General features: G+C 40.2%; 1 protein-coding gene across 5 annotated transcripts in view; it reads right to left on the minus strand.

Moving 5' to 3' along the window:
* The window catches only part of GPRIN3 (GPRIN family member 3), a 70,127-nt gene that overhangs the window by 44,458 nt on the left and 644 nt on the right, over nt 1-25,025 (minus strand). The window contains exon 1 of one of the 5 annotated variants that reach the window (XM_077882861.1): nt 24,483-24,689. The exons of 3 other annotated variants lie outside the window; for them this stretch is intronic. The gene's annotated coding sequence lies outside the window, so the exon portion shown is untranslated. Of the gene's footprint in view, nt 1-21,193; nt 24,987-25,025 lie in introns of those variants that run through there. One more of the 5 variants, XR_013371240.1, reaches the window with a different exon arrangement.

The raw sequence follows: 25,025 nt of genomic DNA on the forward strand, positions 1-25,025 counted from the left end.
AACAGTAACGTAAGAAGAGAATGACTCCTTCCACCTTGTGCAGTCAGGGAACACTTTCAGGGGAGCCTGGGGAGATCTGCGCCAATACTGAGAAGGAAAAACAGTGCAAATAATCCCGTCACAGGACACGCAAGATGGACTTTGAGAGCAGCTGCAAGCTTAATGAAGAGTGAGGAGGGAGAAATAGTAAGGCTCGGGCCTGAAAGGTGGAAATAATGTTATTTAGATGTATTTATACATGTGATACTTAAACACATATACTAACTCACTAATTCACTCATCAAACAGTTATTGAGTAGTTGCAGTGTCCCAGGCCCTGAGGATATAATGCCAACTATACCAGTTTTCCCTTTCAGGAAGTTCTCATCTAGTGGGGGAGGCAGAAATATAAAGAACTGATTGGAAACAAGGTAGTGAGCCCCTTGAAGGGGGTGGGGGAAGGGTGTTATGAGAGCACAGCGTTAGTGCATCTGACGAAGGAGCCACCCAGGGCCTCGGAGTGTAAACGACAGCAAAGCTGCCTTGCAAGTCCAGCAGGCGTCTGCCAAGCAGGAAGGACAAGGCATTTCAGGTGCACATGAACAGCAATGCGTGAGCAGATGTACAGAAGCAAGAGACAGCCTGTCGGGAGGAGTGGCAGAGGGTGAGGTGGGGTTGGACCAATAAGTAAGTGAACATTGCTAGAGCTCCAGATGCAAGGCTGATGGCATAAAGCAGCCATCTGGCAAGAGATGGGGCCAAGGGCAGCAACCACGTGAGGCTATGCTGGGCGGGTATGTCTTTACCCAGGTCACAGGCAGCCACTAAGGGCTTGATGGGGCAGGTACATAAGGACCAGAGGGAGAGGGACGTGTGGGAAGGCTACTGCATGGAGGTACTGGGAGGATGAGGGCAGTGATCACAGGAATAGAGAGGAAGGGATGGATCTAGAAATACCGAGAAGGTCAAATCACCTGTGCACTGTGAGTTACTGAACGTGAAGTGCACATATCCAAGTGACAGTGCAAATATCCAAGGCTTCAAGATGAGGCAAGAAGGTAACAGGATGCTATCTATGGTCAGTTGCAATAGATGTACTCACAGAGTACCCCTCATAAGTCTGTGAGGGAAGGGACCCAGCCTACCTTGAGGAGAGTTCTGGAAAGCTTTACTGAGCAAAATGATCTGAGATCTGAAGGATGTAGAGTAATCCATGAGAAGGAGGGTTGATGAAAGGAGGCTGCCCAAGGCAAAGGAAACAGCCAAGAGCAGAGGGAGTTGATGGAATAAAACAATTCATTAGAGGATGGTCAGCAGTTCTGAAGTCCTATGTCCCTTGCCTTCTGGAAACATTCTCTGTGTGAGAGGCTGTATTGACAGGGTGGTTAAGAGTGTGCTTCTAGGATCAGATGGTTTGGATTCGCACTTAGCTTGCCACTTACCAGCTGTGTGGCCTTGGGGAAACTCCTTAATTCCCCAGTGACTAAGGCTTGGAACACTTGCAACACAGAAAACAGCATCTACTTCCTAGGCTTGTCGTATGCTCTCAGAAGAAAGCTTGTGCTCAGTGTCTTCTGGCAGGCAGCAGCGGTGTTGGTGAGAGTGGCAGCAGAATTACTTGGGTTTTCTTACCAATACAAATTTACTACCAGGTCTACCTTGCAAGTCTACTGTCCCTGCTTTACCCTTTTCATCCAAACCACTCCAGAGCCATGGAATAACCAAAGGATCACGGCCCGTAACTTGAAATTTTAACTTTAAAAAAAAAAATGGGTTGGAAACCTCGGGCTGCATGGCAAAAACTCTCAATTCTCTACTCTCATACAATTCCCTTTTTATTTTTCTCAGATCTTACTACTCCTTTCTCCATAGATGTTCCTAAAGCAAATCACTCGATTGTCCTGTGTGCAAACCGAAATTGACACTGATGGGAAAGAGGCAGCTTAAGTGCGTCGGTGTACCCAAGAGGAGCAATGCAGGACTGGGTGTTCGGGCGGGTGTCGTTATAGACAAGCAGCTTGTCAGCATGTCCACTCCTTGCCTATGCCTGCAACTCTGCTGTCCCCACTGCTTAGTCTATCTTCAGTGGAAAAAGAAGCAGTAGACTAGTTTTTCATTTACTCATTTTCTAACTTGATTTCATCAGTTGCTCATTCTCCCTCTCTCCCTTTTTCTTTTGCAGAACATATTTTTTCCCCTTTTTTACATTTTCCTTTTCCTAGAGGTTGCTCAACCCCACTAATCTTTTCTCAGATATAAGGGGTATGTTTTCCTTGTGCACATAGACATAAAAATCGAGAGAACACGATGCTTGAGGAGTTGTATTCTCTGAAGCTTTTCACAAGAGCAGTAAGAGGAAGGAGAAGTTAGGCAGAACTCTAATTTGCAAAATATAAAAATGTTCACTTTGCAAACCCAACCTGCTGCAACCAAACTATGGTCTTTGCTAATCTTGTTGGAGTTGTACAGATGATAGTGTCAGGTGCGTTATGCTCATTATTATCATTGTTATTTTTAAAGATTTATTTATTTATTTTAGAGACAGAAAGAGAGCGCAGTCAAGGGGGGAGCGGGGCTTGGGCAGAGGGAGAGAGAGAATCCTGAAGCAGACTCCTTGCTGAGCCTCGGGGCTTGATCCCAGGACACTGAAATCAGGAGTCAGATGCTCAACAGACTAAGCCACCCAGGCGCCTCAGGTGATGCTCATTATAACCACTGTATAATAATAATCCCCCAAATCATGTACTCAACTTCATTTCTTATTCTCTGTCTGCAGCTTGCTTCAGAACAGCTTTGCTATTTCCTTTTCAGCCAAATTCACCTTTCAGAGATGCTTTCCTATATTCTGTTTTTATCACATCAGATATGCTTTGTTTTCATCTGAGAATCGACCTCATATTCAGAAAGCTTACTTTAAAAATACTATAGTTCTTTTGTCTTTTTTTGTGTTTTTAAAGTGTGACTCCAATTTCAATTTATTTCCATCTCCTATGTACATCTTCTCTTATACATTAATTTCCTGTCTTTCTTGTATTTTTTTGTCATTGGTTCCAGAAGCTTCTTAACTTTCAGGATGATTTGAAAATAAAAATCTCAAAGAAGAAAAGTCACCAAGAAGTGACAGGAAAACTATGTGCTTTCTCTCATTATATTACATCTAATAAATACCTTAGATACAGTAAAGACAGTAAAAAAATCCAACTGTTAACTTTACAAGGATTTGGAAGGTGGTAGCATACAAATACATTTAAAGCAAATTATTTAAGAAATCTCTTACTTCAGCCTCAAATTCTTAAAGAATTCAATACTGAACCCAATGGACAATTGAACTGAATTCAATAAACATTTATTGAGAATTCTCATGTACAGGGCATTGTGCTAATTTTTGTGGGGGCTATGCAAATATATATAAAAGTGTATAAAAGCTGCTCGATATGTTTCAAATTTGAATATTTTTAGGGACACCCCTTAAAAATAACTTGTATTAAATATAAAGTGCTGTGGGGATGCTGGATTCAATTAACACCAGAGTGAACATAAAAGGATTTTTGGAGGTGTTGGTAAAGACTTTTTAAGATATATACATATACTTTTATTTCCTTAAGCCATTGAAATTTGCGGTTTATATGTCATTAGAAATTATGTTACTGTGGTTACTACAGTAAAGTCCAACCAAATTGGACCGTGTACGGTTTCCTAGCCCAGGGTAAAGATTTGAGTTAGGTCTTAAAAACCGAGCATTTGGGATCCCTGGGTGGCTCAGTGGTTTAGCGCCTGCCTTCCGCCCAGGGTGTGATCCTGGAGTCCTGGGGCCGAGTCCCACATTGGGCTCCCCGCATGAAGCTGCTTCTTCCTCTGCCTGTGTATCTGCCCCCCCCCCCCAATATGTCCCTAATAAATAAATATATTAAAAAAAAACAAAACAAAAACGAGCATTCAGGGTAGAGGGGAGGAGCCCAAGCAAAGATTCAGAGACAGGAAATCATAGGCTTACTGTGGTCCATCGTGGTGGGCCACGATCATTATGCCTGGAGCTTATGGGCACATGGAGGAGGAAAGCTGAGAAGGGGTGTAAGTGAGGTTTGGATTGAGATACTCTTCGGGAAACATAGCTCTAGGCCCAAGTCTATGATGTACAGACTTCAATACCAGGTTAGGAAATTTAATTTTATTTGAGAAATTGTTTCAAAGTTCTATTCAAAGTTCTAAATGAGTGAAAAATGAATGATTCCATTAATTAGAATGTAGAATCAAAGAGGAAAAAGAAATGTGTGTTTAGAAGTGTTTTGGAATATTAGGAAAATCATAATAAAGCCTGAAGTTAAGGAAGATTTGATAGGTTGATTCCTGCTACTTTTCCTTCTTAGTAATTACTGCAAATATAGAAGAAAATCTGCTCTGGTTGCAGTGTTGGACCAGCAAACATGCCAACTGATGGGGGGAAAAGTTTTATCAATTTCCTTGGGAATTCACACACTTTTGATTAATGATTTGAACATGTGGAATGACATGCCATCGAATTGCAGAGCCATACTGGTCCTTAAGACAGAATCCTGCTCGTTGCCTTGGATAGGTTTCCCCAGAGTAACAGCCATGGTGCCTGGCCTTTCCGGCTTTCTCACTTGTGTGTCCCTAACTGCATACATTTTCAAGGGAGCTGATTTGAGGTGAGACACATGGTGTGATTCTGGAAGGGTTTTTTTTTCCTCTCTTTTTTTTTTTATAAAGCAAACTGGTTCTTACATGAATCAAAGCACAGAAGCTCAGCCTCTTAAATAAAAAAAAAAATTAAAAATAACACAAACAGAGTTGATAACTGTTCTATGCTGTCTTGGTCTCTTATTCCTAAGATAATGTAAAAGTGTGTCTATCAAACCAATACTTTTTCCCCCTTCCTTAAAGATTTTCTGGGCCAACAAGGTTTTCAGTGCCACGTTCATGACTGAAATTTAGCATTAATTCCATACAAAAGATACATTCCTCATTAGGAAAGAAAGAAGCAGGTGAACAAGTTCTTCTTACCCTGTGTAACTTGCTATTATTCAACATTGGCCTGGATCAGAGAATTTTGTTTTTCCATGCAGGGCACCCTAATGAGAGTTCCTGAGAAACAATATGCTCTTGTCAGAACGGTATGGAGCTCTTCTAAAACTGGGATGGAGCTACGTTTTACCCTTTAAAGGTCAAGAGATGTTATTATGCAGCAAATTTAGCCTATGATTTATCTTTTAGAAAGGCAACATCCCACACATACAAAACCCACAAGGTTTGGGTTACATTTTTAAAAATTCCTAAAGGATATTGAAAATGAGAATGAATTTCCATAAGAGTACTAATAATAGCTCCAATTTTTAAGCCTACTATTGATAAGATATTAGACGAAGTAATGCCCCTTTTTTACTCTCCACAATGCACCACCAGCACAGAGGGTATTATTTTCTCCATTTTAAGATGAGGAAGCTCAATTTTATTTCTCATCCCCCTTGAACTCTGGCTTTGTTTCCACCACTGATCCCCTTTTCCTGACACTCTCCTTTCTTTTCCTGCCCTTGGGAATCTTTTTCACACTTGGGATATCTAATGGTGCTGATCTAATAGCTGTAATTCCTGGCATTACCGTCTCCACCATGCTCCCATCCTCCTCCATTTTAATACCTGCAGGCCTGATATCTGACATGCATGTTGTGCCAGGTTCCCAAACAAGGTCCCACCCAGGATTTGAGATCACTCTGCCAAAATGAAATTTTCCTCCTGACATCTCTATTTCTGTTAATGGCACCAACGTTCTCCCAGTCAGGTCTGGCTTAGAATCCTGGAGTCATTTTGACAGCTCTGACTCCCTCACCCCTGATGTTTATGCAGTCCCAATTCCTATTACATCTCTGCTAGAAATATTTACAACTTTCTTTCCAATAACTGGGGCTCAAAGAACATACTTCTCACATTATAGAGCTTTTGAAAATATCCAGAAACTTCTGTGATTTGCCCCACAGTTTAGAAGCGGAGTCAGGACGTGGTCCCAGGGCTTCTGACTCCTGTTTTCCAGGTGGATATTGCAACAACTGCCTTCTCCAAGTCCTGCTTGAGCTGGTACCAGTGCCTCAGGCACGGTCTCTCTCCTTGGCTCCGATACAGCTTATACAATCACTAATAGTCACTGTCTCATAATCACTGACAAATGACCCCATTTAAAAACAGAGATCTGATCACCTCCTGCTCAGCTCAAAATCCTTCAGTGCCTTCCTCTGCTGAAAAATGTTCCAATTGCTTAACCTGGCACCACAGAGGGCTCCGGTCTGATTTCAGCACGGTTCTGGAACACAGCTTCCCACAACCCCCTACACCCTGCCCAGTGGAACTCCTCTCAGGGTCTTGCCTGCATCCCTCTGCTCAGGCTATGGTCTTGGAACGGGTTCTTGGCCTTTGAAAATGCTGCCTCTTCTTTCTTTCATGAATTCTGAAAACACTGAGGGATCAACAGTGTACCAGGGATGCTGCTAGGCATGGGGGTAACTGGTGAATAAGACAAAGGATCCATTTCTCAGGGATCTTAGAATCTACTGGGTTCTATATATTTCTTTAGAAAAGATTTTTATTTATTTATTGGACAGAAAGAGAACACAAGCAGGGGGGAACATGAGAGAGAGAGAGAGGGAAAAGCAGATTCCCCTGTGAACAGAGGGCCGGATGTAGAGCTTGACCCCAGGACCCTGAAATCATGACCTGAGCCAAAAAGACGCTTAAACTACAGAGCCATCCAGGTGCCCCATACCAGGTTCTGAAAGTTCAGGACAAATGCCACACTTTTTGCAAACTAAGTCCTTCCTGGTAACCTGTGGCAGGAAGTGATGACTTCTCCCCCCAACAGCCCTAGTACAGTGAGAAAACCCAATGCAGGATTTATCATAATCTGATTGAATCAAGTTACTGAGTCTTATCTGTCAACCTAGGTTATAAACTCCATTTTTAATAGAGACTCTAAGTAGCTTGATATTTAGCCCTCATAGCACTCTGAATAGAATAAAACTTCAATAAATGATATTGGGATAAATAATTTCTTTCAAGAGTCTGTGAATATGAGATTGGGGGAGAGAGCAGCACACTGCATTCATGCCCGGTCAGTAGGGGACACAGAAAACTCACACTCCTGTCGCACACCCTCACCAGATGGTTAACATAACATTATTTTAGGCAACAGAACTGTCAGCTGATATCCAGGGTCCCATGATACTTGCCGTCCTCCATTTAAAGAGAGATTTGAGACCGAAACTAACCCAAGATCTCTGGACATCAGAGCACAGATCTGTTCAGTCTGCACATTTTTCTGTGTCAATAAGCAGGAAATAGGATTAGCATCTTCTCCATATGGTCTGTTTTTCTGACTCCAGAATAAGGAGGATGCTAAACTCTGGGCCACGATTCTAGGCTGAATTCGATTTGTAAGAATTAAAAATAATCACGTGCACTTATATTTACTCCTCTTGGTTTACAGTTCTATAAGTTTTACAAATGCATGGTTGTATGACCACCACCAGGATCAAGATACAGAACAGTCCCATCACCCCCTTGAGAAACGCCCCTTGACTATTCCTTTGTAGTCAACGCTCCTCCTCTCTTAACCACTCATCTGTTCTCCACTCTTACAGTTTTGCCTTCTACAGAATGTCATATAAATATAAAAGTACATAATTGTTTCAGTCCAGCTTCCTTGATTAGCATAACATATTAGCAATTCATCCGTGTTGTTGTCAGTATCAATAGTCTGTTCTTTTTATTGTTGAGTAGTATTCCATTGCACAAATCTGCCACCGTTTGCCTATTCATTCCCTAACTGAGGGACATTTGGGTGATCTTCTGATTTTGGTGATTATGAATAATCACCAAGAAGTTACCATAGGTTTTTTTGAGTTATGATAGGTTTTCACATCACTTAGGTGAGTAGGAGTGAAATTGCCAGGTCGCATGGTTAAGTGAATGTTTACTTTTATAAGAAACTGACAAAATACTGTATGAGTGAGAGTTCTAGTCACTTCACATCCTTGCCAGTGCGCGGTATTGCCAAGGCTTTGTTGTTGTTGTTTTGTTCTGTTTTTGTTTTTGCCTTTCTGGTTCTGTAATGTGAGACAGAATTTTAAGACTTCATCTTTTTGGAACCATGATATTTCCACTTCCACATTGAGGCCACACTCAATACTTCTCCTCCCTTTACTTGGACTTTGTATTGTCCCTCTCATTAGATTACGGATTCCTTCGTGGATAAAGAACAAGTTTTAGCCACCTTTGTACGTAGGATGTGCTGCAATACCACCCCAAGTGTATAGATTGGCAATAGTAGGAAATAACACATGCTACTTAAATAAATGCTTCTATATGATCAGATTAGAGCAACACATAATGACATGATTAATGTACCCAAAACATAATCTCATTTGCTCAATTTTATCACTTGTTTTATAACCCAGAAATTTTTATAAAACTAAGCACTTTTCTCCCTTTTCAGGGATATTAGATATTTTCATTTGTTTTTGTGAATACTTATCTAAATGATAGATTTCTGTTTTCGTGCTTTATTAAGGGGTAAATTAGAAAAAACAAGATTTTTTTTACTAGTTCTTAAGAGATTATGATCATTTATTTTACAAATTATATCACTTGCTTGTATTTTTCAAAAAATGGGCTATAATGTGCTATTATAATCATTTCAGATGTACAACATGATTTGATATCTGTATGTATTGCTGAATGATCACAACAGTGTCTAGTTAATATCCATCGCCATAGTGTTATAATTTTTTGTCTTGTGAAAAAAAGAACTTGTAAGGTCTACTCTCTTAGCAAATCACCACACTGTACAGTATATCCCTAGGACCAATTTATTTCATAACTGGAAGTTTGTGCCTTTTGGCCCCCTTCACTCATTTTCCTCCTCCCCCCACCTATGGCAACTACAGTCTGTTCTCTGTACCTATGGGCTCATTTTTGCTGTTGTTATTCTTTTGTTTTGTTTTATTAGATTCCACATATAAGTGAGATCTTGTGGCATTTGTCTTTGTCAGACTTATTTCACTTAACATAACGCCCTCAAGGTCTATCCATGTTGTTGCAAATGACAAGATTTCTTTTTTAATGGCTGAATAATATCCCTCTGTGTGTGTTTGTGTGTGTGTGTGTAATCACATTTTCTTTATCCCATCCATTAATGACACTTAAGTTGCTTGACTACTGCAAATAATGCTGTAGTGAAGACAGCAGCACAGATACCTTTTCTAGTTAAGTGTTTTCATTTCCTTCAGATAAATACCCAGAAGTAGAATTGTTGGATCATATGATACTTCTATTTTTAATTTAATTTTTTGAGGAACCTCCATACTGTTTCCCACAGAGGCTGCACCAGTTTGCATTCACACCAATGCTGCATGAAGGGTTTCCTTTTCTCTATATCCTCTCCAATGTTTGTTATTTCTTGTCTTTCTTGAGAATAGCCATTCTAACAGGTGTGAGGTGATCTCGTTGTGGTTTTGAATTTGTATTTCCTTGATGATCAGTGATGTTGAGTAACTGTTAGTCATCTGTATGCCTTCTTTGGAAAAATGCCTATTCAGATCCTCTGCCCATTTTTTAAAAATTGGGTTGATTGTTTTTTTTTTTTTTTTTTTTTTTGTGAGAGAGAAAAAGTTAGAATTAGAGGGGGAATCCTGTCTGTAAATATCATTTATCTAGCGAGTTGGAGCAAAAAAAGAGGTCGAGAGTCACTGATAGAGACTCAAAGAATCTCAAAAATGGATGTGTCTTGGTAGTGCCATAGGCTAATCTTGGTAGTGCCTGACTACAGCATCTGATCGAACAGTTCCATCATTGGTAAGCTCACCTCTTCATATGGCACCACTGCATACATCCTTACAGCCAAGAGTTTCAAAACAAAACAAAAAAATAAGCACTGGGAAGGCAGCTTCTGTTTTTCTGTAACATTATATTACATTAACCTTCTGTAGCACCGATGGAAATCTAAAAATGGAGTTTGGAGTCTATTGTGGCAGAAAAGATGTTCATCCTTGCATCATCCAGCCACGAGCAGAGCTAATTTCATTAACTTTAACATTGTAAAATGATACATATTTTGAGGAGAGGAGCTCAGTTGCTTAAATGACATGAATCTTGGAACTTTTTTTTTATAGATAACTCTTTCTGAAACTTTAGTTTTTGAATGGGAGTAAACTAACAACTTAGAGTTGTATCCAGAAGAAAATTTGTATAAGTTTTTAGAAGAAAATGTCTTAAATATAATCTACAAGCAGACTGGACTCTGAGTCCTTTTGTGGAAAGGATTCTTGCAGAACTTGAAAACAAGGGACTTTCTAACCTTAGACAATTCTCTTTTTTTGTTGTTGTTGAAAAATATTTTATTTATCTATTCATGAGAGACACAGAGAGAAGGCAGAGACACAGGCAGAGGAAGAAGCAGGCTGTCCACAGGGAGCCCAATGTGGGACTGGATCCCAGGACTCTGGGATCACGCCGTGAGCTGAAGGCAGATGCTCAACCACTGAGCCACCTCAGCGTCCCAACATTTCTCTTTCTACTGGCTAGTTTCTGGGGTGGTTTTGTACTCAGTGTCCACTTAGCTGGGATGGAAATCCATTCCCAGGATTCTCTTCCCTAAATAGTTCTTTAAGATAGTTGGCTACAAGGGAAAATCATGTGTGATTTGGAGGCGGAAGTAGGGCAGCAGCATTATTATGCTTGGAAGGAGGGTGTGGTGCAACGGGCGGCTGCACCCTCATCTTCCAGCTCACCTTGGTGACATCAGGCAACAGCCAGGCTGCAGGTCCTAACGTTCCACCACATGCTCCTTCTTAGCCTTTGCCCCGGGGGTCCATGAACAGCCTTGCAGTGAAAAGGGCCGGCTCATTCTATGGTTCCCCCAGGCCACTGAGGTTGGAAGAGATAGGAGTCCAACACTGATTCTGTTTTGTCTTTATGTGTCCCAGTCCCAGCGCTTTGTAGGTTCCAGTTTGTCCTTGCTGGGCTCCACTTCATATCCAGCTTTTTTTTTTTTTTTTTTTTTTACCACTCCCAGCACTGCTAACCTATGATAACTTCAGAACCAATACCAGATGCTTCCCACAGATTAAAAAAACTTTTTTTTAAAGAATTTATTTATTTGACAGAGAGAGCAAGAGAGCACAAGCAGGGGAAGTAGCAGAAGGAGAGGGAGAAGCAGGCTCCCCGCTGAGCAAAAGCCCAAAGTGGGGCTCTATCCCACTCGGATCATGACCTGAGCCAAGGCAGATGCTTAACCAACTAAGCCATCCGGGTGCCCCCCACAGACTTTTTTTATAAGCTCCCATGATTGTGTAAGATCTAAAATTCATAATAAATCCATGATTCCACATCCACTATACTGGTCCTGCTTTCCTACTGATATGGCTTCCATTAAGTTGTTTCTATTTCGAATAGGTACTTGGTTACAAATATATTTATTTTTTTTAAAGATTTTATTTATTTATTCATGAGGCATCCTGACATCCTGGTTACAAATATTCTTTTTGTGTATGGCTTTCTTTTTAAGAAAAAAATATGGTAGTATCAAATGCAATAGTACTGATTTATTTAGCCTAAACATGTCATTTGATTTTACTTTGTTTTTAAGAAAGAGACTGTGAATATGCTCTTTGCTCAATTCTCCTCAAAACTACTGGGCTGGGGAACTGGGAGTCTTGTGCATGAGCAGAGAACAGAGGAAAACTAACAAACTAATTTGAGTTGCAGTTACTAGAGTTAAAAGCCACCTGGCTAACTAACTGTTTCTTCAAAACTAACTTGTTTTACTCACGATAAAACATAAACACTAAAAATTTGAAAACAGGGATGCCTGGGTGGCTCAGTGGTTGAGGATCTGTCTTCAGCTCAGGCGTGATCCTGTGGTCCTGGGATCCAGTTCTGCACTGGGCTCCCTGTGGGGAGTCTGCTTCTTTCTCCCTTTGCCTATGTCTCTGCCTCTCTCTCTGTGTCTCTCATGAATAAATAAAATCTTTAAAAAAAATTGAAAACAATTCCAAGTAACCAATTTTTATCACAATGTATGTACATTGAGAGTACATATGTACCATCACGGGTACTTTAATCTCTTTAATATATCTTAATATTAAGATTTTATGGTCTGTAAAGGTAGAGAAGCTTCTCGTCATCCTTACATCCTTACATATTAGCACATAGACAAGACCGTATTAAACATCGATTGATCTAAGTAAAGAGCAAATTTCAGCTTCCTGTTTTTTACAAAAAAGAAAAGAGCAGCAGTGCATGAGCAAACAACCACAACCAACTGCATCCTCTGATGCTTTTCTCACTATTATGTAGAAACTCCAGCAGGAAACCACAGCTATATCCTTTTCACCAGTATAGAAAAATCTTATGAATTGCTGGGAAGCATAAAACAGCTCTATTGATATTACATAGATAGTTGTGACAATTTATATTCACCACATCCAGGTGCTTTACAACATTTTCACAATGTTTCTCAAGGACAAATTCCTCAGAAAAAGTCATAGTAATACTTCTGCCATAACCACTTGTTTGGGGGTAAACTACATAGAAAAATAATGCCACTGAAACTCAACTCCTCTCTCAATAGTAGCTTATTTTTTTTAAAAAACTGATAAATGCTAAACTTTTGCATTTCACTCCAACTTGTAAAAATTTCTAATAGACCGAAGACACATTATTTTGTACTCAAAAATCATGACAGTACTAATTGTCACCTTTGTATTCAAAATAGCCCAAGAATTAGACCTTTTTATGTATGAGATGTACAAACCCCTTTCTTTTCTCATGCATAATCTCATTCAGGATTTGCACTGCACATGTTTTTAAACTTGTAATATGAGCCTTAACAATGTGTTTTATCAATGAAGGGTCTTTCCAATGAAGATCTCTTAGTCGTTTAGGAAGTACAAAGAAAAGATTATGGCAGAAGTCCAGGGCTTCAACAACTTTAACTTTAATGGGAATCACAGACATGTAGACTCATTTCACACAGAAGTCAAAGAGTACAGACCTTGAGCTCTCTAGCATGTCTACAACACCAACTACAGAAATTCTCCACAGGCTTTTTGTTCCATGAATGTGCATGAAAATAAATGAATGCATAAATTCTTGACGGTGATGGAGTGGGAGGATAACAAGGGCACCTCCAAGTTCCAGAAAAGGCAAAGGAGACCTCAAATTCAGAAAACAGGCCCAAGATAGAAGAAAAAAAAAAAAAAAAGAAAGATCATTTCTTTTTTTGGACATAAAAACTCAAATTTTTCTTAACAATTTCTGGACCAAACTGTTCATTTCTAGGAAGAACCTGATGTGCCTTGGGCAATGACATGACTTCAAGTACCACTTTCACAGATTGTGACATTTGTGTGCCACTTTCAAGGTTTTTGCCTATGGTGCTTTTTATTGAAGCTATTTTTTACTTAAATTTTGTATTCAAGGGCAGCCCTGGTGGCTCAGTGGTTTAGCGCCGCCTTCAGGCCAGGGCCTGATCCTGGAGACCCAGGATCGAGTCCCACATCAGGCTCCCTACATAGGGCCTGCTTCTCCCTCTGCCTGTGTCTCTGCCTCTCTCTCTCTCTCTCTCTCTCTCTCTGTCTCTCATGAATAAATAAAATCTTTAAAAAAATATTTGTATTCAATTGACTTTAACTGGTCCACTGGTTGAAAATATTTGCCTAGTCTTAAGAAGTGGTAAAACCACGTTTCATGTGCTAGTAATATATTTTTAAAATAGCACATAGTATATTTATATAAGACATATTTTAAAAATATAGCATATTTTTAAAATATACTTCTAAATTTATTCTTAATATACTTACATTAAAACAAATTCATAACTATTAAAATAAAAAGTAAATCTGTATATCATCTAAGATCATCTTACAGGACACTGGTCAAAATCTCTTGCGTTTTGAAATTAGTGCCCTTTACCATGCCATCCCCCTGGAACAAAGCATTCATATTTTGAAACCACACAAAGTGGTAAAGACATTCCAGACTGATGACAAGAATCCAGTAATAAGAGCAATGCCTGTAGGTGACTTCTGCCTGGTTTTTTTTTTTTAACTAGAAAAAAATCAACTGCCTATTAAGGAACTAAAAATAAATCAAGGCAGAAGTCATGGCTTTAAAAACAATTAGTGGATTTTCATCTTCAAAATGACAGAGATAACATATATTCATCCTCCCACCAACTCTCATTAATTATTAGAAATATAGTTCTAAGAAGGACCTTGTCTCAAATGAGCCTTCTGTACATAAACTGCCTTTTTCTCAGCCTTTAATTTGCAACTGGAACACTTAGTGCAAGCTATAATGAGGAATTGCTCAACTTTCATAAGTAAATGAGTATCTGTGATTAAAACATCAATCACGGAAACACTAGTTCTATAAATAGTGTCTGAGTCCAAAGTCCATAGGTAGGGCTAAACACAGGCACATGCTTTGCTTTTCTTGTTAGACGTGTGTATGCGCACGTGTGTATGCACGTGACTATCTGATGTGTGCTTGATTCTTCTTTTGAGAAGCAAAGAAGCACTGTTTGCTGAACATATGTGTCACCTGGATATTTTGATAAAAATTTTTGTTTTCCAATTTAAACCACCTATATGATGATTTGTAAAGTTTTAACCTAAAGTGTTTGTCCTTGAACTCACTCTGCTTAAAACCCGACTTATCTCTGATTTAGAGGCTTTCAATTTGGCTTTTCAGCAACACAAAATGAAACCTGACATAGGAGAAATCAGTCTATAAAATACAACCTATTCTTTTTATTTTGACCCAGTGGTAATAATAATTAATAATGTTGACACACTGCAGTGTGGCGCAGTTGCAAAGCCTGTGACCTTTGAAGTTGGATGACTGAATGTGCACACAGCTCAGTTATTATCTGAGGGACCATCAGCTAGTTTAAGTTTTTAATCTGTTTCCTCATCTCTAAAATGGGGGAAGTAATAGTACAAACCTCATAGATTGGTCTAAATGAGAATTGGGTTTCGCGTGTCACTAACAGAAAAGCCTAAAGAATGCAGTTCTATACAGATCTGTAGTCTCTCCATCTCCTGTTTCCTTATAGTGGGAAGTAGGTGGATGAAGAGAAATGAATTAGGATTCTCTTATGTCCTAGGACCAAGATGGTAAAAGTGCCCTGAGTGGTTCCCTTAGGCTCTTGCTCCCCCTTTACCCTGCTTTATTTCTTTTTCCTTATGTGTTTGGCTGGGCTTTCATTCTCGTCTACTTATCATCATTGGTTCTAAAGTCTAGGTACTGTCCTCTTCTCTTATTTCCCCTGTGTCATTACCTTCTAGGGGAAGGCAAGAAAGGTCTCTTCTCAGCAGGGGTGAATACACGAGATGGAATCACTCACCAGGCATTCCAGAGACATAAAATTACCACTTGAACTTCCAGGGTCTTCACCCTGGAGAAGACGACTAGGGAAGAGGGGAAAAAAGCATAGCAAAGGACATGGGGTTTTTCATGGAGCAACTATGAAAACACCCAAGTGTTTCCAGTACCTCAAAAGGGGCACATTACCCAATAATGGTCTGATTCCAGATCATCTTCCAAAGTGATGGATTAAGGAGGCGATCCTTGAGAGTCTAGGCAATAATCCAAAACAGTGGCCTTTAACTTGTCTTCAAATACACTAGTGTATTACAAATCGTTTATGGTAAAGTACCACTGAAAGCAAGTGATTTATTAAAAGACTAATTTAGAGCAGTTTTCTCTAATGTCATTTACACTAATCTCAATGATAAAATAATTTCTGTAATAATGTTACTCTCATTTATCTCACTTGCATTTGTAGATGTTTTCTTGAATAGAAGGAAAAGGGAAGGAATGAAGTTATATTGAGGTTCTGGTATACTCACGGAGATTTCCTATAGCATATAAACTAGCTGCCAGTAGAAACTTAGATGATTTCTTAATCTGACACCTGCCCCATATTGGTCACATCTGCTACCCTCTGTTTCTTAGTTGTTTTTAGCAGAATGAAGTTGAAAATACACATGTCGACATTTTTATTTTTGCTGACATTAAGGAAGTAGAGTGTGGGAAAGGCTTCCCTCTCGTTTTCACATTGGCCTGGCTGGGAAGAAAGGAACCCAGGTGTGGTGAGCAGGTGGTGGAGCTGAGAGGGGGAATGGAAAGTTAGTGAACTGCCAGGGCCTAAAGGAAGAAAGAGAGAGGTTCAGGGGTGTCTGTTTGGGACAGAAAAAGAATCCTGGTTGTTAGGCTGCCAAGGGAATTCCCAAGGATCCTCACCAGGAAAAGAGCCCACTCTAACTCTGCTGAGCCATATTTATTAAAATGTTTCTGTAGGCCAGAAGTCTGGGAATTATTTGACAGTTCAGAGTATGTTTTATTCATTTTTAAAGGCCGAGCACATAGTGCAGGGCCTAACATATACATCAAGTACTTGATACAAATGTATTAAGTGATCCAAGCAACCATCTTCCTTAAATCAGAGCTTCGGCCAGCCCCTATACTTTATCACCTTTCTTTAAAAAAAAAAAAAAAGATTTTACTTATTTATTTGAGAGAGAGAGAAAGCACACACTCACAAGTGGTGAGCCAGGGAGGGGTGCCAGAGGGGCAGAGGGAGAGGGAGAAGCAGACTCCCCGCTGAGCAGGGAGCCTGATGCAGAGCTGCATCCCAAGACCCTAGGATCATGACCTGAGCCCAAGGCAGCTGCTTAACTGACTGAGCCACCCAGATGCTCCTATACTTCATCTCCTAAATTAATTCCTATTTCCAGTTTGAGGAATGCTTTTATTTCATTTGCAAAGCAGAAGTAACTGAAACATCCCCAATCCATCAAGTTCACATTATTAACTTTTATCATCCCTCCCCGAGAGTTAGACTCACTCCTCAAAAGCCACAAACCCCAGAGGGATGATCTTTTAAAACTCATCATTACAATTTTAAACATTGACATAACCACCAGGGGAAATAGGAGGAGAGTTCTTCCTAAGAGCATGGACGTTCCGGTGTGACTAAATTTACGTTATTTAAAAATCGCTAAGAAAAATGATCTTTAACCCTAAAGGATTGTAACACCTGTGGTATTTTATATAGTATCAATAGATGTGAGGTGATATGAGGCCTAATACTTACAGACTTGGACATCAGCCTACAAGGCCACGCACTCTGCCGGAGGCAAGCATAGAGTCGAGGTAGGCTGTGTCCTCTGTTGGCTTCTACTGCTGCTATTCCCAGCACTGTCTCCTTGGAGCGAAGCTGCCAAAGTGCCGGCGCTCTGGGATTAATAATTTGAAGTGAGGATGTTTTTAGAAGCGAGGTAGGAGGCACGACGTGGGGGTGGTATGCACCGAAGTGTGCCCGAGGTAGGAAAGGAGCAGCAGTAGTTGAGGAAGAAGGAGATTTCAGAGAGCTAGTAGTGAAGAGCTTTCTCTCCTTTTGAGATCTGCCCGAGTGTTTCCTCTTAGTATCTCCAAAGGGCATCTGTCTTTATTTCCAAAATGAACAGATCAACTCCGCCCGTCAGCTCACTGCTGGCCACAGGAATGGACCAGTCCCCCAGGAGCCAGTGGCCAGACTGGGCCGGGATCTGAGCGATGGGTGGACAGCACGGCCACTGCCATGGTCAGATGAGCATTTCTCGGCTGTACAGGCAGAGCCACAATCTGGGATAGGAGTTCACACTCCTGACAGTTTGTTCTCAACACAGTGCACCATGACTCGAAAGACTGAGATAGGCGTTGGGCTTCCGGGAGGCTATGTGAATTTGGTACATATCTAAAGACTTGTACATAACGTAAAGATATGGGGCGGGGGATCCCTGGGTGGCTCAGCGGTTTAGCGCCTGCCTTCGGCCCAGGGCGTCATCCTGGGGTCCCGGGATCAAGTCCCACATCAGGCTCCCTGCATGGAGCCTGCTTCTCCCTCTGCCTGTGTCTCTGCCTCTCTCTCTCTCTCTCTCTCTGTCTTTCATGAATAAATAAATAAAATCTTTAAAAAAATAAAAAATTAAAAAAATAAAGATATGGGGCATTTGGAAATACCTAAAGCCATCTGATGTAAAACTGTAGTTATTGGTTAAGTTAAAGAGTAAATACATTGCTGTTTAGATGGTTGATTTTGTCTGCTTGTTGCCAAATGTGGAATAGTGAAAAACAAGCAAGCAAGCAAACAATTCACTATTCTCTTACTAAGAGACAAAGTCAACTCAGTTTGTACTCAATAACTTTTCACAGAATCTACGTATTTTCATGATGGAAACTTTTTAGACTCTCATTAGGGTTTACTGGGAGTTCGCTACCTTCACAGGATGATCTCTCTACTTTGTGGAGTCATGTCAAGTTCATGAGGACTCGATGATACTTAGAAAACACCTAGTCCAAACTTCCCAGGCTCGATTCCTATTAAATACAGTTGTTGAGTACAAGCGACGTACATGAAGCCTCAGTGTCAGAGAGACAGTAGGGCGTAGTGGGGGCTAGCGTGAAATAAAGAGATAGCACATACTGTTATTTAGCTCCTACCCAGAGAATAACCATCAGTGTTTCATTTTGAATAATAGATCTCTTGATTTTTAAATACTGGCTTACTTAAAAAAGAAATACCTGCAAGCCAAATAAAACATGATCTTCCTGCTGGACCCAGAAACTGCCAGTTTTTAATTTTTAATCTGGTGCATACATCTTCGAACCTGAGGTCGGGACAGGTCAAGTGAAGAGCACCAGGTCTCTCAGATGCTTGCCGCCAAGGATTCTTCTGCTCTGAGAATCTATATGTATAGACGTGAAATCATCCCCACATGAAAGGAGATTGCATAGGCATTTCCATTCACTTAATGAGAGCTCAGCCCCTGACCCTGACATAGACAGATTTCTGTTCTCGGACAGCTTTCAGAACATGTTCAACATGAAAACAAGACCAAATCTCCACACCCATTTGTCATAAGCAATTTTTACTCATTCGAGGATGCAAGGGGAAATGTACATCCATTTATTAACCTTCGAGCTGATTAAAATTCTTATTAGCATTAAAATTCTAGTTGCTTCATTTTTACCTGAATTTTTTAAGGAGAAATAATTTGTAGGATTCAAAGAAAGCCATGCTTAGGAAACAAAGTAACTAAGTATAAATTAAAAATTCATGCTATGTAGAAGAAAATAGTTAGGGACAGGGCATAAGAATCATGGAGGGTTTTCTGAAATAACTGATCTTTAAATCATTGTTTTGAGGGGCTTGAGAAGCTAATTTAGGATGAAGGACGGAGCCTTCCAAAATGATGTAATGGCAAAGGCAATGCCAAAGTCCAATGAAGTGGAATCCACGATGAATCAAATATCTTTTGCATTTTTGAACAACAGATTTTAAAAAGTGTATCAGGAGAAAGCAAATTCATATCAGAGTAAAAAAGAAGAAAAACAATTAAAAATTTCTAGCTTGTATTCAGCGGCCCTGTCCTACACAGCCATAATTCAGAATAAAAATCTGGAGCTGATGCAAAATTCTGAATCCTGATGATATCTGCCATATTGTACTTATTAAGGCAGATGCATAGGCACAGACTATCACATTTTAGATAAACTGTCAACAGGAATTGAAGCAAAAAAGATGCTCTGATGACTGAGAATATAGGGAACACAAATGCTTAACTCCCTCAAGCGTTTAATTTACCCAAAGTTGTACATTATACAGAAAGAGAAGAGTCTCCCATAGACATAATATGGTTGTTTTAATTTTAGGTTATTTAGGAATCAAGATCCTAAAAAAACCACCAAGAGTCTATTCCCATAAAACATCTTGATTATCCCCCCTAAACCAGATCTCCTACTTTGCTGGACCATTTGCAATTCAGGCTTAAAAAAGGATCCTCTGCAACTCCTTTTCTCCAGAAAATTAGTAGATGCAAATATGATTTTTTTTAAGGAGCTCTGGAGCTCTCTGTCCAGCTGTTACTGAATTAGCCAGAGCTCCAAGGTCCCTGGAGGTGCCTGTGACTTTGGGACTTTTTACTCTCTAGCCTTGAGTTTTTTCAGGGTTTGCTTGGTTCTTCGGCAAGTATCACAAGCTGTGACTATTGACTAAAGCAATCTTCCCAGGGCTGGCTTGGGTATCCATTGGGTTTAAGACACAAGAATTAACATTTTTAAATTGAATCTGGTGTGTAAGGCCAAGAAAGCGCCGTGCCTCAGATCACACAGCTGGTGCCCACAATTTTTCTGCCACATCAGTCCCCTGGGACAGAGATCACTGCACTGTCACTTAGAAAGGCTCACTGCATTGACACTCAATTTGGGAGGAAGGGCTGCAGGAATAATTAAATTCCCTTCCCCCCACCACTCTGGAGCCATTCAAATCCTCTCTTCAGACCCTATTCCTTCTCCCCCTAGCAGAGAATCAGTAAAGAATTAGAAAGCAGAGATCTAGATTTTAGCCCCAGCTCCAACAATGATTAGGACAAGCTACTCACTCGTTCGGGACTCACCTGGAATCTTTTTATTTCCTGGTATGTATTAAATGCAGGACCAAGCAGTGGTGTTCAAACCTGACTACTGAAATCACTTTAGGACCATCACAAAATAATAGGTTTCTAAGCCCTGCCTCCAGATGCAGATTCAGATTCAATGGGTCATATTTAACCTTCCAGTTAAGGGTAAGTTATTACTGCCTAGTAATAATAATTCAGCCCCCCAATTATGCTGCTAGCTTTAAAATATAACCGACAAGCTAATTACAGACATGAAAAATTAGAAATCTGTTATTGTGTTGCCAACTCCAATAAGCCCAGATAAAAAGCTGTGAACATTTTTCTTACTGGCATTCAAGACAGTAAGTAATCTAAATTGTAAGTGCATTTACATCCACCCCCCTATGAAATTCAATAATGTCTTTTCAATTCAAATGCAGCCTCTAAATGTTTTTACTATTCCAGACTTGAGTCTCAGGCAAAAAAAAAAAAAACAAAAAAAACACAGGTACAGAGGTGATAACTAATCTGAACATTCTGATGTGGCAAGAAGGAGATGAAAAGAATCAAAGACATCTTTCTAAAAAAAGTGGATCTCCATATTTGACCGAACTCCAAATCATCTCAAGGCACCTGAGTATTTCAACTGATGCTGTTCTTCTGGTTAAAGGTATAATTTTATTCAAATAAAACAGAACAGATCACTGTTTCATTCCGTGGGAAAGAGCAAGAGCTGAAAGAAGCTCACCAAACATTTTAAAAAATACGAGTGAAGGCTTTCTCATCGGATTTTATCTCCTCAAGATAGCCATCAGGATGCAGCAAAACACACAGAGGTTAATGTCTCAAAATGAATACAAACCTATTTAAATATTTAACCAAAATGATGAACAAGTCATAGAGCAACTGAAGAATAAAATCTGGCAGGTTCTGGCCTTCCTTTTGGGGTTGTGAGCACCAAGTGGTCTGTTTCATCTTCATGAAGCTGTGGGTTTCCAGAAAGCATGGGACTTTCTACCCAAGAGGCACACAGGAAAGAGACTTAGAGAAGAGAAAGGTTTGCTGGACTTGTGACAGTCACTTGATCACCCCTGTCCCTCTGTGCCAGTGATTGTCCTTGTGTTCTGAGAAATCAAATGCTCATACTACAATGTGGTGTATCATGTGATTTCAATTGTTTATTAAATTCGATCGAAACAAGGCCTAGCCAGTAAATTGTTGCAAAAGAGACTTTCGTAAAGGCAGGAAATGACAGATTTATGATGTTATAGCTATTTTGTCTAGAGTTTAAGAAACCAGTAGTATTAGGAAAAGAAATCTTAGGTATAAAATAAATAGCAACTTGCGAGTGGGATTTTAGTCTAAACAGAAATTCTGCTACAATTCTCTCCCCCGACTCAATGTTCATTCTTTTCTTTCCTAAATGATTCTTTAAAAAAAATCTCACATTACCCACCTCATTCTTTGCTTCCTCCCTCTATAACATTGTCCCTTCCTCACTGCCCATCCAGATCCATTCATCTTTCTTAGACTAGCTCACCTTCCACCTCCTCCTTGAAGCCTTTCCAGATTAATGCAGTCTGCAAGGTCTCCTCACATGACTATACTGCTGTGAATCAATGGCAAGTCATGATGTCTTGCCGTTCTCAGGGCAGCTTGGCTATTCAGAATACTGTGTAAATGCTTAGGTATCAGATCTCCCCAACTGCCTCTTGGGATCTTGCAAACTGGAAGCATCTCTTCTTTGTCACTTAAAACAGTAGCTTCTGGACTTTTTGGAACATGATGCATAGTAAGATATACATTCTACATCATAGTCCTATGTGTATATATACCTACAAATATATATTTGATTAAAAAGTTCCATGAACTATACTTACTTATCCTTTTATTCTGTTTTACTCTATTTTATTTTTAAAAAAAATAAAAATAAAAATGCCATCGGACCCAGTAAACTGACTTCACAATGGGTTGTGACCATTCTAGAGGGGCATTTACTGATTACTATGGGACTACTGTATATATTTCCCTCACTTAAAACATAATGTAAAAATTGTATGAGACCTTTTGGTTCTCTTTAGCACGTGTTTCTGAGTTACTTTTTTTTTTTTTTTTCATTCTGTTTTTCAGACCATCATACTTGCGCCTCTTGGAGTCATCTGGGACAGTTAAATCCTTGCATAGACAGTCTTTTCTGTCTTTTTGCCCTGAGCACTGTTATCATACATATAAGATTCTCTGCATTTCTATAAAACTCCATTTTCTCATTCCCTTTTATTTTCACCATACGCAAAGTAGGTAGTAGACATTTCGTGGATGAAGAAATTGAGGCACAGAGAATTGTGACTTTCTCAAGGGCATGTCTCCCTTTTAATCAGGTTATTACAGGTTCATAAGTAGAGTTTCTAGACATTTGAAGATTATAAAGTTGGGTGACACGAACAACATAGTGCCTCCATATAAATGACATCCCTAATTTACCCAGGGAACCAGTTTCCGGACCAGAGGAGTTAGCGGCTCTATGGGATTTCAGTTTGAGGCTCGATTCGCTTCCTTTCAACCTCCTCTTTCCATCTTTGTCTACTCACAGTGTTTCACCCACCTAGAGCTACTTGTTATTCCTGGGCCTCTTCATTCTTTGGTCCTTGTACCAGGACGGCTCCTCTCTCTTCTCTTTACCAGACCAGTTCCTCTGGTCCTCCAGGTCTCTGGGCACCTCCTTGTCCTCTCTACCTCCACAACCTGGATTCCCAGCTCCCTGTGCAGGCCCTGTCAGAGCACTTAACCAGCTGGTACTTCCTGCCTCCCAAGTTTGGCCGGCAGAGGCTGTGTCTCACTCACTCTTCTATTCCACAGTCTAGGGCCATGGTGAGTTCTGGGTAGACAAATGTTGAATGCATGAATGAATCAATGAATGAGTACATCGAGGGCAGAAACTGTTACCACTGAAGAAACTCAGGTGTGAGCTAGGGCTGGAATTGTGTGTCTTGAATCTCTGAGGCCAGTCTTTTAGGATTTTGGATTCCGTGACTGTTATCTTAATGCTTCCCCATAAGCTGTAGAGTTTCTGACTGGAAATTCTTCTAGTGAAGGAGAGCTGTACCTAATATATTCCTTTACATATATTTGAGGCACAATCAAGAAAATTTCGCAGGGTCAAATAATTAAGGCGAGTGTACTGAGGCGATTAAAAAAATTTCACTCAAATTTCAAAACACCTTGTTGGACCCCACCCCGACCTCCAACTGAGACTGATCTGATTCAGGTCATGCTTCAGGACTCGACCTCCCATACCAAGCTCAGCGCTTTTGATTTTGTCCTCATCATTTCCATAAAAGTCCAGTTAGTGACGAGGTGAAGCATCACTACCACACAACATACTCTGCACGGATCTCCATGAGTTCCTCTGCTCTGTTTCCAAAATAAATCCCAGTGATATAACATCTAGACTCGCAGGGGCTATTACTACTTTTTTTTTCTGTTTATGAATCAACAACCGATTTCCTCCCCTGCCCCTCACCAACACATAAAAACTTGGAAAGTGCCCTTTGTGATTCCATTTAAAAAACATTCTCTAATACAAACTTCTGTCGTTCACAGATAGCGAGACAGAGCAGATTTTCTTCTTTATGCTGTGACTCATGTGTCTTTATACCCAGACTTAGGGCAGGCCAATGGTGAACACAATGGAAAAGAAAGAATAGTTTATAACTAGAAAATAAGCACATTCGAGAGAAGTACACTCAAAGCATTATCGAAGTAAAATATGCAGCAGTGCCAACAAGAGCAAACAAAAGCCCACGCAAGAGATGTGTAAATATTTCATGAAGCTAAGCCTTAATCAACTCTCTCTCCAAATCTTGCTGGTGTTGTAAACACTTCAGTTTCTTTCAGTCCCATCATGACCCAGATTCCTCGCAAAAATAAAATGAAAACATGGTTCTTTAACAAACGGGTCGTGAAAAATATTCAGGTGGGTCATACCCAGGTATTGCTTTAACAGGAAGGAGATACCTTAATGAAAGGCAGTTGCTCCTTGGTGACTCTGAGCTTCCCTTGCCTCCTTGCCTTTTCCCCCAGGGCCTCTGCTGCTTTCTGGGCATTCACATCATCTTAACCTTGAACTGCCTACCCCCTAAGCAGAGATCTCTCCCAGTGCTTTTTCTGGAGGCCCTTTAAATCCGACAGTGGTTTGCCGCCTTCCCACCCCCCAAAATCCACTTCCCAGTGTCCAAGTACCTCCCTTCCCCTGCACCGCCCCCCCTTTCATTGTCCATTGTTGCGTCTGAAATTTTGCGTATACCCTTTAGATCTGCCTGGATAGGATGAAAATCTGTTGTGTGTATCGGCCGGCACTGTTCTTCAGATGTTTTCTAAAATCCATCTCCCAAGGACCATTTATAGCCCTTAGTCTCTACCTTGATTTAATGTGGTTCCAAAGTTCACCTCTAGATACTGAACAGGTCTCTACAATGCTTTCCCTTTATCAACCTCTGCCGGCCCTCCTTCTCTCTCCACCTATTTCAAGAAAAAAAAAAATATATATATATATGTACA

This window comes from Canis aureus, chromosome 33, assembly GCF_053574225.1.
Source record: "Canis aureus isolate CA01 chromosome 33, VMU_Caureus_v.1.0, whole genome shotgun sequence".
Taxonomy (NCBI): domain Eukaryota; kingdom Metazoa; phylum Chordata; class Mammalia; order Carnivora; family Canidae; genus Canis; species Canis aureus.